Raw genomic sequence first — 12,151 nt, 5'->3', positions numbered from 1 at the left:
GTTTGAAATAACTTAAGATCGATGTACTTGTAGCTAATGATATTACATTTGGCGGTTTAGAAAATAAAAATGCCTTTGTGTTTTTCCAACTTTCTCCTGTATCAGTGGGAACTTGCTGTATTATTTTTAACTTAGGAACGGTGTTCGTGGCGTTCACGTTTTGGTCTTTTCACCTCTAGGTTAAACGAACCGTGCTGTTTCCCCCTACAAAACATTGTCTGAGCCAGAAAGGGGATTTTTGTTTATTTCATACTTTTTAGAAAAATGCCCGGCATACGTTTCCCCTCTCTTCCCATAAACATCAAACTTCTTTTTAGCATCTGTGTTCTGGATGTAGGCATGTGTGATGTGAACCGCAGCTCTGTTGGGTCTCTCCTTCCCCTGTGTGATTGCAATTTCATGCTAAGGAGAGAGTTTTAGACTTTAGTAGAGGAGTCTGGCTTCTGCTGCGTTCTCGTACGATTTCTAACATCTAATCACTTTGTTCATTTTGTCTTCTTTCCTTTTTCACTGTGCTGCTTAACATGTTGAAAACCTAGTTGCAGGGCATCACAACCAGAGCACTGAGCCAGTTGAGTGATTAGTAAGTTCAAGCAGACGCTATTTTGAAGGAACTTACTAGATTCATGAGCTGTTTAGGGGTGAGGGGTAGAAACAGGAGGTCTGAGATGTGTTGGCTCATCATGTTGTTTCCATTTTCCTCCTGTCTTTTGGAAGAACCAGAAAGCAAATTTCTAGCTTAAAGCCCATCCCATGTGCTGCATTTTATAAGTTATTGTTCCTAAATGATTGGGAACTGTCCATCACCAGCAAGAGATCTTTCAGTTTACTTAAGAAATTGCACGTGTGACAAAGGCAGTCGCTGGAGTGTGGTGGCCGCTGTGAATAGAGGGAGGGAAGGCAATTAGTTGCCTTGTTGTTGGGGCTTTTTACTTGTCAAACTGGAGTCTGGTTGCTTTTGTTATTGCCGTGTAAAGGGAAATCGCGGGGTTTTGTTTTGGTATTAAGGCCCTTAAAGATTGCTGGCTGACACTTTGCACGCGAAGGCCAGATAAGTACAGATGAGGGGGAATGGGTGGTAGCAAGGAAAGAAAATTGTTGGAATTCTCCATCTGTTGATTATATTCCCCTAAATCTGTTCAAATTCCTGGTGTTAGATTTTTTTCTCAATTTGTTTTAGTCCATCTTCATGCAGATTAAAGCCGCTGCTTAAAAACATACTTCACAAAAATAAACCTGGAGCTATTCAAGGTGTCGCTGCATGAAATAGTGTCTTACTATTAAAATAAAAAAAGAAAACTTTGTGAGTCACTTTACTAGAAATAGGGAAATAAATATTTGCAACTCTTCTTTCCTCCTGTCTGCTCCAAAGGTGTAAATTCCACATTAGAATAGTTAACATTCAATATGTGTGATGTCTTTCTGCATTAACAAACTCATTTATGAAGGTTGTTGTTTTGTCCTTGCTGGTGGTTATATCACCTTTATAGTGTTGGCTTTCAGAGTGGTTAAACTTTAGCACAACTTTAAAAAATTGTTTGTCAGAAATGAATATTGGTGAGCGGGTCACTGAATTGCACTTGCTTCTGAGCTGACCTCCAGTTTAGAATAGTCTTTTGCAACTATCTGTCTCAGGTGGCTCTATCATTAGACAATAATAGCCGACTTGGTGAATTTATAAGATACAGGGAAAAAGTCATCGTTGTTCATTTCATTAGTGATATATGGGAATCCTTTTTGGTCATCATGTCGGGGTAGGTTTAGAAAATACAATGATAGTGGCAACTTCTTCAGACGGAAACACCAGCAATACTAAAAGCTCTTTTATGTTTGTCTTCTACAGTGGGGGTCTGTTGGGGAAAATAAAAACCTTCTAACACTGGTAGGAAAATGGGGAAGACCCAGAGATAATGGCAAGGACCAGTGAAGTGTCACTTTTGTGTTACAATGAGGAAAAAAGAGACCTTTTCCCATAGCTCTCTCCTTAAGAAATTTGTTTTGAGGGAAATGACAATCTTACAGCTAGACTGACTGTTTGCTACACTTAGCTGATCAGGCTCCCTCACGACTGGCGGTTGTTTCCTCATTTTACTTAGTGGTACCTGTGCAACCTGAGCTGTAATAGCGTTGTCATTGATTTCCAAGGTAACTGCTTTTTTAGCTGTCCTTAGCAGGCATACCTGAGCAGGAAAATGAGTCTTCCTCTCCGCAACCCCCCTCCTTGACAGGATGGTGTATTAGAAAATAGAGGAGGTTTTTTTAAATTTTGATGTCCACAGCTGACAATTTAGAAATAAGACACTTTTCGCAGCCAACATGACAGTGGATTTTGAGCGTTCAGAAAGCACCAGGCCGAAAAACTGGAGACATCTTGATCTTTTAAGACAGCTTTTCCAGTACTTTAAGTGAAGGGGAGGTGGGGGGGAGGAAGTGGTAAAGAAAAAGAGAGAGAGAAAAGCTGCAAGGAAAATAATACAAAGCCAGCACAATTGTCACCTAGACTTCGAAGAAAAAAGTTTTTGAGGATAAGAGAAGGAAAGACCAAGCGGTTATGTACACAAGGGATGCAGTTTTAGTGGGAATGGAAGATCTGAGTGGGAAAGGAGGAACACTTGCCTCTGGGTTCTCCCTATTCCAGCAGTTCGGCTGCTGGCATCTCAATTTGAATTGCTGGGTGAGTAGCGCTTTTCGCATGTGTGCTTTTCAGTCTTGACGATGGAATTTCTTATGTGACACTTTTTAAAAAAAAAAACTTCTGGTCCATGCCAGGGCAAAGAAAGATAAAGCAGTCATCTCAAGCTGTGACCTTTGTTAGAGACTTCCTTTTTTTTCTTTTTCCCCCCCCAGGGAGCATTTTTAAGGGGGTAGGGTGGTAGCGTGACTTTCACTGACACTTCTTAATGCTGTAAGAGTTGCAAAACAATATGAAGCCAGACTCCGCTCACATACAAAACTATATATTAATCCCAAAATGGTTTGAGGATTGTTTCTTCCCATCGCCTTTTTGTTTTGTGGTTTGGAAAGGTGCGGGGGGAGGGATTCCTTCTCTTTCTCTCTCTCTTTTTTGGTGGGGATTCCTTCTCTCTGTCCTTTCTCCCACCCTTTTTTTTTTGACGGGGTGAGGGAGGGGTCCATATATTTTTATATCTATAGGACAATTGTTTAACAACAAGGAGAAAGCTTGAGTGTATTATGTGTATATTATATACATAGTAACATAGCCGCACAGATAGTACAACTTCATCTTGTATCTTTCATTTAATTTTGTGTGTGTGTGTTTAGTTCGAAGCTTTCAAGACTTCAGTTCTGTTATTGCATTTACAGAGAATGCTGAATGTGAAAGTTATTTGTTTTTAGGGGGAAAAGTTAATTTGAAGGCTGGACGGCATGTAACAATTATTCAACATTTGAAGCCTATGCTTCTTAGGAAATCACTAAAAGTATTTGTGTAGTGGTTTTTAATCCTTTTGGGCTGGGCCAGGTGCATGTGTTGTGCTTTGTAACAAATATTTGAATTTTATAGGAAAGAATTCATCAGAAACATAACCCTGCCACGTAAGATGCAAATTTTAGGGATTCTGTGTAGAAACGATTCTACAATCGGCAATGAAAGAAAAAAAAATTGTTTACTGAAGTATAATTAATATAGGTAGAAGGTGTCTTGCTGCATGTTTCTGTATTCACAATCAAAAGAATTCCATCATTTGTTTTCTGGTATTGGTGTTTATTCTAAAAAATGCACCATCCAATTTAAGCAGTTGTACTTTCTCCTTAATTATACATGGGGAAGTGGGGGAGAGAGAGAGAGAGAGAGAAATTATACAGCTAGTGTTTTTACAAAGCAGCCCATTTTCACTGAAAGTTTTCTTTTCCTGGCTGCTGTATTGTCACTATCTTTAGGAAGAAGGAGTTGCTATGTGCCTTTGGAATAGAGGCAGTGATGACTTTCTTGTACTAACAAACTTATTGCCTTTTCTTCTATAAAGCCTTGATGTAGTGAAGCGTGGTAAAGATGTATATTTTCTTCCAGTGTGCAAATGATAGTCAGTCATCTCTTATTTCAGACATGTTTCTGTAAACCCAATTTCTATGAGACTAGTGTGGTGGGGTGGCGGGGGCGGACTTTTAACTTTATTTCAAGGGGAAGGTCTCCTGGACGTTTAGGGTGAAAGGCCCAAGAGTTCTGTATGCCCGGATTTCTTTCCTTCTGCGATACTGAGTGTGTTTAACATTGTGATATACGCAGCCCAATACACACATGTAACCTTTTAGGATATTACAAATAATTGATCTGAGTTTTCCTTTGGTCTGTTTTTATGACTTCAATGTTTTCTTTCATTGCTCAAGATTTTTAACACATAAAACAGTGAACACGGTTTAAAATAAAGTGTTTTGAAGATGTTTTGTCGCTCGGTAAAGTCAGATATATCATCATTGAATAATGCTGTGTGTTGGGTACACAATACAGGACATTACAATCAGCGGATTCTGTATTTTGGAAGATTTAATGGAACTATGGTGTGCTGTTTTATTTGATCTATGTTTATATGTATCACTACTTTTTGGTATTACTGAAATAATCAAAAATGTGTAAGTCTACATACACAAGTCCTCCTTTTCAGGAATTTATTGGAGTTGAAAAGAAAAGAAAAGAAAAGAAGAGAAGAGAGCCTGCATTGTGGCTGTCACTTTAAATACAAATAACTGATCTCTGTATGAATACATATAATTATTTTTCCTGCCATGTACACCTACTGCTGAAGTATGAGTTATTCATATGTCAGAGGTGAAACTCCATATGAATTTGCACTTACGGGGACACAGTGTTATGGTCACAGCTTAATCACTGTACTCTTGAATTGATATGTTAAAAGTTATTTGTGCCAAGTAAATTAAGATAAGGTAAAATCAAGGCAATTACATGATTACTCATTTGTTCAGTCACTTCTACCTCCCCACTCCACCAACTTTTCTGAATTCTAATCCATAGATCTGTTTTCTCTCCCCATCATCCTTAAATTAGGATATGTGTTTTTCTTTTCTTATGCCAGTTTTCGTTACATGAGTCTGTGATTTTCCCTCTGTTCTGACCGTTATGTTATTCCTTTTCTTTGCTTACTGTTAAAGTGGATCCTGTATGTTTGGGAATCAACTGCCGTGTTTGAAGGTAGTGAAAGGACGGATGCATCCTCTTTTCTCTGATGCTAAAAAATAATAAGATGGGCTCTGGTTTAAAAGTTTCTCCGGCCTAACCAGTGGCGTCCATGTTGGAAATCTTCTGATTTGCCTATTTGGTTATAATTTTGTGCTGCGGTAAAATAATGGCAAGAGATGTGTGGATATGTGTAGGCCACAACTGCTTTACACAGGGGGCAGCCCATTCGCTCAAGGGTTGTAAAGATTAGGTAGAAGAAGTGCAACTGAGCTTTCTCTTTTTTATTGGTTAAAAGAAAAATTAGTTTTGAGTGAGACCAAACTGAGTTTTCAAAAACTTAATGGGAAGCCATTTTTGAAGGCCCTCTGAAGGTTCTGCTGTGTCTGAACAGGTGCTTTTCTCTGACCTGACATTACTGTCACTCCATATGGTCCAAGAACTATAGCACTATTTAAATTTTAAAAGCCCAGTTTTTATTTTTCAATCTCATTTCAACTGCAATGAAAGTAAGATTAGCAGCCCAGTCAGTTTTACAGGCAAGCTCAGTAGTGCAGTTCTTCTTCTAATCGTACTAATGAGACTTTGCTAAAATTTGAAATTGCCCAAGCATAATACATAAAAACAAAGACCTGGTTTCATTTCTTTTAAACTAGCTAGTTTGTAATATGCTGGATGTCAGTTCAGTTTCCTTTTTGTGAATTTAAGTGGAAATTTTCTGCATGGCTTTCAGACTTCAGTGCATCTTCCTCCAGGAAGAATGCAGGAACTGTCAGGTGTGGAGGGGCTGAGCAAAACTGTGATGCTTCAAAACGTAGAGGGGACTTCAAAAGTGTGTGTGGTGGGGGGAGAATCACTTTTCTTAAGTGAATTGCTGAGCATTGCAAGTCAGGAATCTGTCTCTGTGTGTGTGTGTGTGTGTGAGAGAGAGAGAGAGAGAGAGAGAGAAAACAAATCAGGCTAGAATAGGTTTTTGGAAAGCTGGCTGGTTTGTACTGTAGCAGGTAAGCCCTTGTTTGTTAGAAGAATTCTGCAACCACGAAGAAGCCATTGAAATCAAGACAGACAGGAAGCAGCTAGAAGCACAAGAATGTTTTTGGGTTGCAGGGAGGGTGCTTGCGGGGGTGTTGGGAGGGGGAATTGTGAGATGCAGTCTATGGGGGATATTGTCCCTACGCATGATTGTCTGTGCTCCTGTCATCATTTGTGTGAAGGAAGAAAATGAGCCTTTTTTAACAGGAAGAGTTCTGGTTATCAATAGAGGCCTTGTCCTCTGTTACAATAGGCAGTTAGCTTAGGGCAGGACCTGAGGCTGAAATGAGCTGTGTTAAACTGCAGAAGGGCTCAGACCACTGTATTTGCTATAATGGGGCAAAGAGAAGTAGATTTCAAGAAGAAATGCTTAGTCAGGTGTGAAAAGTTTTATTCTTTTTTTTTTTTTAAATAGTACATTGCAAGTCCAGTTAGTAGCTTAAACAGAGTTGACTTAATTCTTTTATTCCGATGGAAATTCTACATCCCGTGTGTGTGGGGGGGTAATTGCTCTCTCTCTCTCTCCCTCCCACCCACCCCCCACATGTGTGCATGCATGTTACTGTTACAGTGCCTAGCCAGAGTTGGTACTCGAGAATTTTGAGTAAGACAGTGAAGAAGGGAGTAGCAGTTGCCTACAGGTAGTCTGATTTGTTGGGCACACTGAAATCCTGGGAATATTCCCATTTCTTAAGACTTTTTCTGTTGATCTGATTTAAAAAATAAATAAATGTGCTAGACCAACCAGAGATCAACCTTTCAAAAAGACAGTTATTGTACACTTTAATTGGCTCTCTCCTGCTCCAAATATGTTAACTTCTGTTAATATTTGACTGGTGGCAATCAGCATAGCTGTAACAACAGCATCTGGACAACACATGCAGACAAGATATACACCTATTTTTGCCATAAATTAGACCTGAGTAAGTACCCTTAGCTAGCAGAGGGCACAATTCCTGTGAGGGCCTCGTAATTCAAGACCCCTGCATCCACCCTGGAGGAAGGGAGAAGACTAACAAACCCTCTTCTGTCCTGCTTTTGTTTTATTGTACTAAGCTCATAAAGGCACTTTCAGACCCCATCTTTCTTCTGCAGAAAGGGAAAGCAATAGGGGGGTATTGAAGAGAAGGACAAGGCCAAAAAGACAGGCGGAGCTATAGCTCCATTTGTTTTCATGATCTGTTGATTAATAGGTTTAGAGGTGAATGGCAAACTTTCATTCCTCTTAGGTTACCCATATTGGGGGAAGGGTGGGCGGGTCTTGGATACAAGCGCCTAATCAATCTTTCGCTTGCCGCTTTCCAAATTACGAACAGTATGTGGTGTAGGTAGGGGCGTCTTGGATGGTGGCCGAACACCTCTTGCAGGCTAGCATAACTTGAAGATTTCAGAACACTTGAAAAGTTAGGGATCAGCCAAAGGGACCTTTCCCTCTTGCCTTAGTCATAGGAACTGTGCACACAGAACGGGAAGGTTTTAAGCCTTCCTTCTTGCAAAAAGCTCCATCTTTAACTATTCAACATATGATTATAGGTATTGACTAAGAAAATAAGAGAGATTCAAGGTTGGGGGGTGACAGGCTTGGTAGTTAGGTCAAGAAAGTCTGCTACATCTGACAGTGGAGCAACCATAATCCAAGTTCCTTAGCATCTTAAGGAATTTTCTGTGGTTTTTGTGTATCTATTTTTAAAGATGCCCTATTAACCAGGCACAATAGAGTTCCTATTTTCTGTGCTACATGTTTCGCTGTGTCCTTGTTAATATTAGTTGGAATATGCGCCGAAATTTTATCACCCGAGTCAATCTGTGCCCTGATATACAGGAATTGCAGAAGCAGAGATTTTTGCATAAACGTTTTTATTTTTGCGTCTCCAGTAAAATGAACAAAATGTGATCACTCAGGCAGGAAAGGATTAGAGGGCTGGATGTTTTTAACATATGAGGAGCTGTTAGTCATTATACAGCGGATATTAGCTACTTCAATAGATTGAAATTATTAATGGGAGGGATGTGTTACCTTCATAGCAGACAGTTCTACGCACATATAGCTCCTTGATTTTAATATCTTTGCCACTCAGCAGAAAGTAGTGCGTTCAATTGCCCGTTAAGTTTCACCTTCTGTTATTCAGACTCTTTCTGGGTCAGCATTTAATCTACACCCCTTTTAACGTCCCCACCAAAGTTTCCTGTAATCTTTTCCATCCTTGTGCAGAATAAGTTTTTGATGTGCACCACGGCATGGGTGAATGTGCATCACCGATAGAAACAAAAATCCCAGCTGTGGGTGCTTTGCTAATCAGCTGGGTGGCATTTGAATCTCTCCCAAGCAGCCACACAAGCACAGAGCTTACAGGAAACACTTCCCCCTACCCCGTTCAATGTCTCCCCAGTCCCTATCAGTCCACAATTTAGCATTGCTTTTAAATTCTGAAGGTTCATTTAGGCCTTTGAGTCATCATTGGTTATGTGTTTCCAAAGAACGTATCAAATTCCTGTGCAGAGATCTAACTATGTCCAATTTCATCTTTCCTGCTCCAAGCAGAGCCAGTCCAGAAAAAAAAAACACACTTTTGTTGTAGTTTTTATTTTGTGCTTCCTCCCTTCAGTCCAAATCAGGAAGGGGAAGTGGTGGTCCTGGAGATTTAATTACATGTGGAGGGAGGAGAGGGTCCAGAAAGAAAAAGTTCTTGAAACTCTGTCCTAGCAGGTTCTACTGTATGTTCTAGATGGGCAGGAGTGGGGATGTTGCTAGTGCATGCATTGCCACTAATTGATATAAGTGGTATAGCTCAACTTTTCATCTACACCATTCTATGAAAACAATGTTGAAAGTTGCTTCTCCATGGGGGTGGCGGGGGGGGATCCTTTTTCACAGAATGGGTTTTATCTTCTATCTTATACTATCCTTAGTAGAAAGTTCTAGAAATATATTGCCAAGAGCAGTCACGCTTTGATAAGAGGGGATGGGCTAAAATGGTCCAATATATTTTTACTATCTGTAACTTTTTTGAAATACCTGGTTATAGCTGAGAGATAGCCGTGCTAGTCTATATACTTATAGCTGTTGGACAGTGTTAGGGACTTTTGTTACTCAGGCAAAACTTGCATTGACTTCAAAGTGAGAAGCAAATTCTCCATTAAACTATCCCTTGCTCACAGCGTAATCCTGTCTGTCTTGTTCTGCTTTCCAAGGGAGCTTGTTTAACATAGCTCGGTAATGCTGCTTTTAAAGTTGATCTGGTTTAGTGGTTGATGCGTAATTGGCAGCTCATCTAAACTGTACATCCCTTCCTCTTGCAAATTATTGGCTATCTTCACATTGAGGCCGGACTCCTCCCCCTTCTTTTTTGATCTGCTAAGTACAGAATATTAAATATCAGACAAACTGCGGAGAAATCTAGGTTGGCAGTAGAGAAGTGATTACAGTTCCGGTGCAACTTGCAGACAGTGATCGGGGTTTTGCCTTGTTTAAGATGCAACTGTAATTTGCCCAGCCACTCTGTATCTGTTCCCCCCTACACACACACTCCTCCAACATGATCATAGGACTGAGGAGAGTCAAAGGTCCAGAGCCTATGAACCCATATTCTCATGAATCGTCCCTTTGACTTCAGAGGATCCAGTTGTATCAATGAAATCTCTTCACCTGAGGAAAGGTCTCCAGGGTCAGGCTCAGACTCCTGTTTCTTTGTTGGCAGGGTGTTAAGTTAAATGATGATTTGGCTCTTCATCCTTGACTCTCGCCATTTTGCAGTGATCTTGCCAGGGCTCTTGCAATATCAGAGCTGTGGGTGGTGATTTCACAGGTGACGTGTGCTGCCAGAGCCAGGCCACCACAGGGGCTGATAAGTCTGCAAAGCCAACTTTATTATTATTGCATAAGGTGCTGGAGTAGACGACCTCATGAAGTCTCTTGCAACTTTAATCTTCTCTGATCCTCTGCTCTTAAATGTTGTTGTTTTTGTCAGTTTGTTGGCACTCCAAAGTTGTTTCCATGGGTTTTTTTAAACTAATCAGCCTGGGTTGCTTAGTAGTTTCTGTCAAAAATAAAACTTGTGTAAAAGCCACACCACACTTTGTTAACATACTGGAGTCTGGCTGAATGCTTTTGCAGCTTGATGCCCTGCAGTGCCCTCCCAGTTGCTTCTTTGTACCACTCTTCGTACCAGTGCTATGTGTGACCCAGCAATAAAGATTCACACGTCTCTTGGCTGGTGATTCCCTCTTGTCAGGACCAGAATTGCGATATGTCCCATGGTGCTACATGGAGAATCCTGGGTAGTTTGGATAATGTGTGGTTCTTTGGCCAATACCTAATAGCTGTGTCTACATTAGTACCTCCCTTTCGAAAGGGGGATGTTAATGAGATGCTTTGGGATATGCTAATGAGGCACTGCGATGAATATACAGCACCTCATTAGCATAATGGCAGCTGCAGCACTTCAAAAGTGACACTTTCTATCATGTGTGGCTCGTCTACACGGAGGACCCCGCATACTTCAAAATCCCCTTATTCCTATAACCAAATATGAATATGCAGCACCTCATTAGCATATCCCAAAGTGTCTCATTAGCATCCCCCTTTCAAAAGGGGGGTGCTAGTGTAGACATAGCCCATGTGATTTATTTGAAACCAGTGGCAAAGTTTTCAGTGTTGCCAAACTTACCCAGGAGATCTGCTCTTAAGAGCATAGAACTTCAATAGGATTTTTCAGTTGACTTTTTTCACCATACAGGTCAAATCCAGGTCTGGAACATCCTGGCATAAATGCAGAGTGACTGTTGCAGTCAAGTGTGGTTTATATGGCCTGTGGTCTTGTGACCCCAATGCACTGTAGCTTGCAGCACAGATTTACATACTAGCCATGATCTATACCAAACAGTTACTGTTGGGCAGCACCAGTACATGAAGAAAGAAAGAAATGAAAACAAAGCAAAAGCTATGGAGAATACCTCACAAACTATTATTTGTATCTCTTCCCACTGGAAGATAGGTCACATATTAAACTACATTTGCAATATGTAGGGGTTGTTCCCCCCCTCCCAGAACTCAGTGTGCTTTTTTTGACCCTCCTGCTGTAGGTAGAAATTATCACCCTTTAACAAAAGCTGGAAATATAAGTAAATGTTCTGTTTAAGGAATGCAGCAATGGTTCAGACTGAGATTGAGTAATGTTGGGGAAAAATATCTGCTTGATAACTTTGTACTGGCAAGCCTCAGCCCTCTGAATTCTAGTGCCCTTCAGAGATGAAGATTACAATGAAAACGCCAACAGGCCCTGAACTGTAGTGGCGCTAGCGGGTGCTGCTAGAGTATCAGTTCTTTCTTTTAATGGGATTCCTTTTACTTGATGTTAATGCAAGTTGTTCCTTACTTAAAGTAATAAAAGGAAATGAAGACACATTCTAAAATGAAACTTGACTCTAATCCATTCATCATCTAATACTAGCCTCTTTATCTTCGCTGGTACCTAATCTGGTTAAATGTCCCTGTTGTAGGATTTTAGTGAAAATCCTCTGTGGGGAATAGGGTTTTTTGCAATTGGATTACTTGCAATAAATGGTCCAGTGGTTCAGTTATTTCAGCTTAACTTTTTACTTTGTGAATTTGTAAGGATAAGTAACAGTTCAACCCGCTCTTTCTTTCTGCGTATATTTCTTTCGAAACAAAGACAGAAAGAAAAGAAAAAGAAAACTTCGCTAGCTTTGAAAACAAGAAAAATCACATTATATTTGCATGTCTGTGGGGAGATGAGGGGTTGGACAAGTGAGTTTTCATTTCAATATCTGTATGTACATTCTTGCTGGTATTTAAAAATCTGCATGTTTTAGCAGCACAATTCATGAGTAATCCAGTTAACTAATTGGTGCTTTCTATTGAATTGATAATTAATCAGGTCTCCTATAATATGCATAAAATATGCAGGTGAATCATCTGGCAATTTAATGCTGTCTGATGAAGGGAGT

The 12,151-nt window shown here is 40.2% G+C and overlaps 1 protein-coding gene across 28 annotated transcripts in view; it reads left to right on the top strand.

Annotated features, from left to right (window-relative positions):
- TCF7L2 (transcription factor 7 like 2) overlaps window positions 1-12,151 on the top strand; it is a 225,961-nt gene that overhangs the window by 182,816 nt on the left and 30,994 nt on the right. The window lies entirely within an intron of this gene.

The sequence above is a fragment of the Carettochelys insculpta genome, chromosome 7 (assembly GCF_033958435.1).
Source record: "Carettochelys insculpta isolate YL-2023 chromosome 7, ASM3395843v1, whole genome shotgun sequence".
NCBI classification, from domain to species: Eukaryota; Metazoa; Chordata; order Testudines; family Carettochelyidae; genus Carettochelys; species Carettochelys insculpta.
This window is presented reverse-complemented; position numbering and strand designations above follow the sequence as displayed.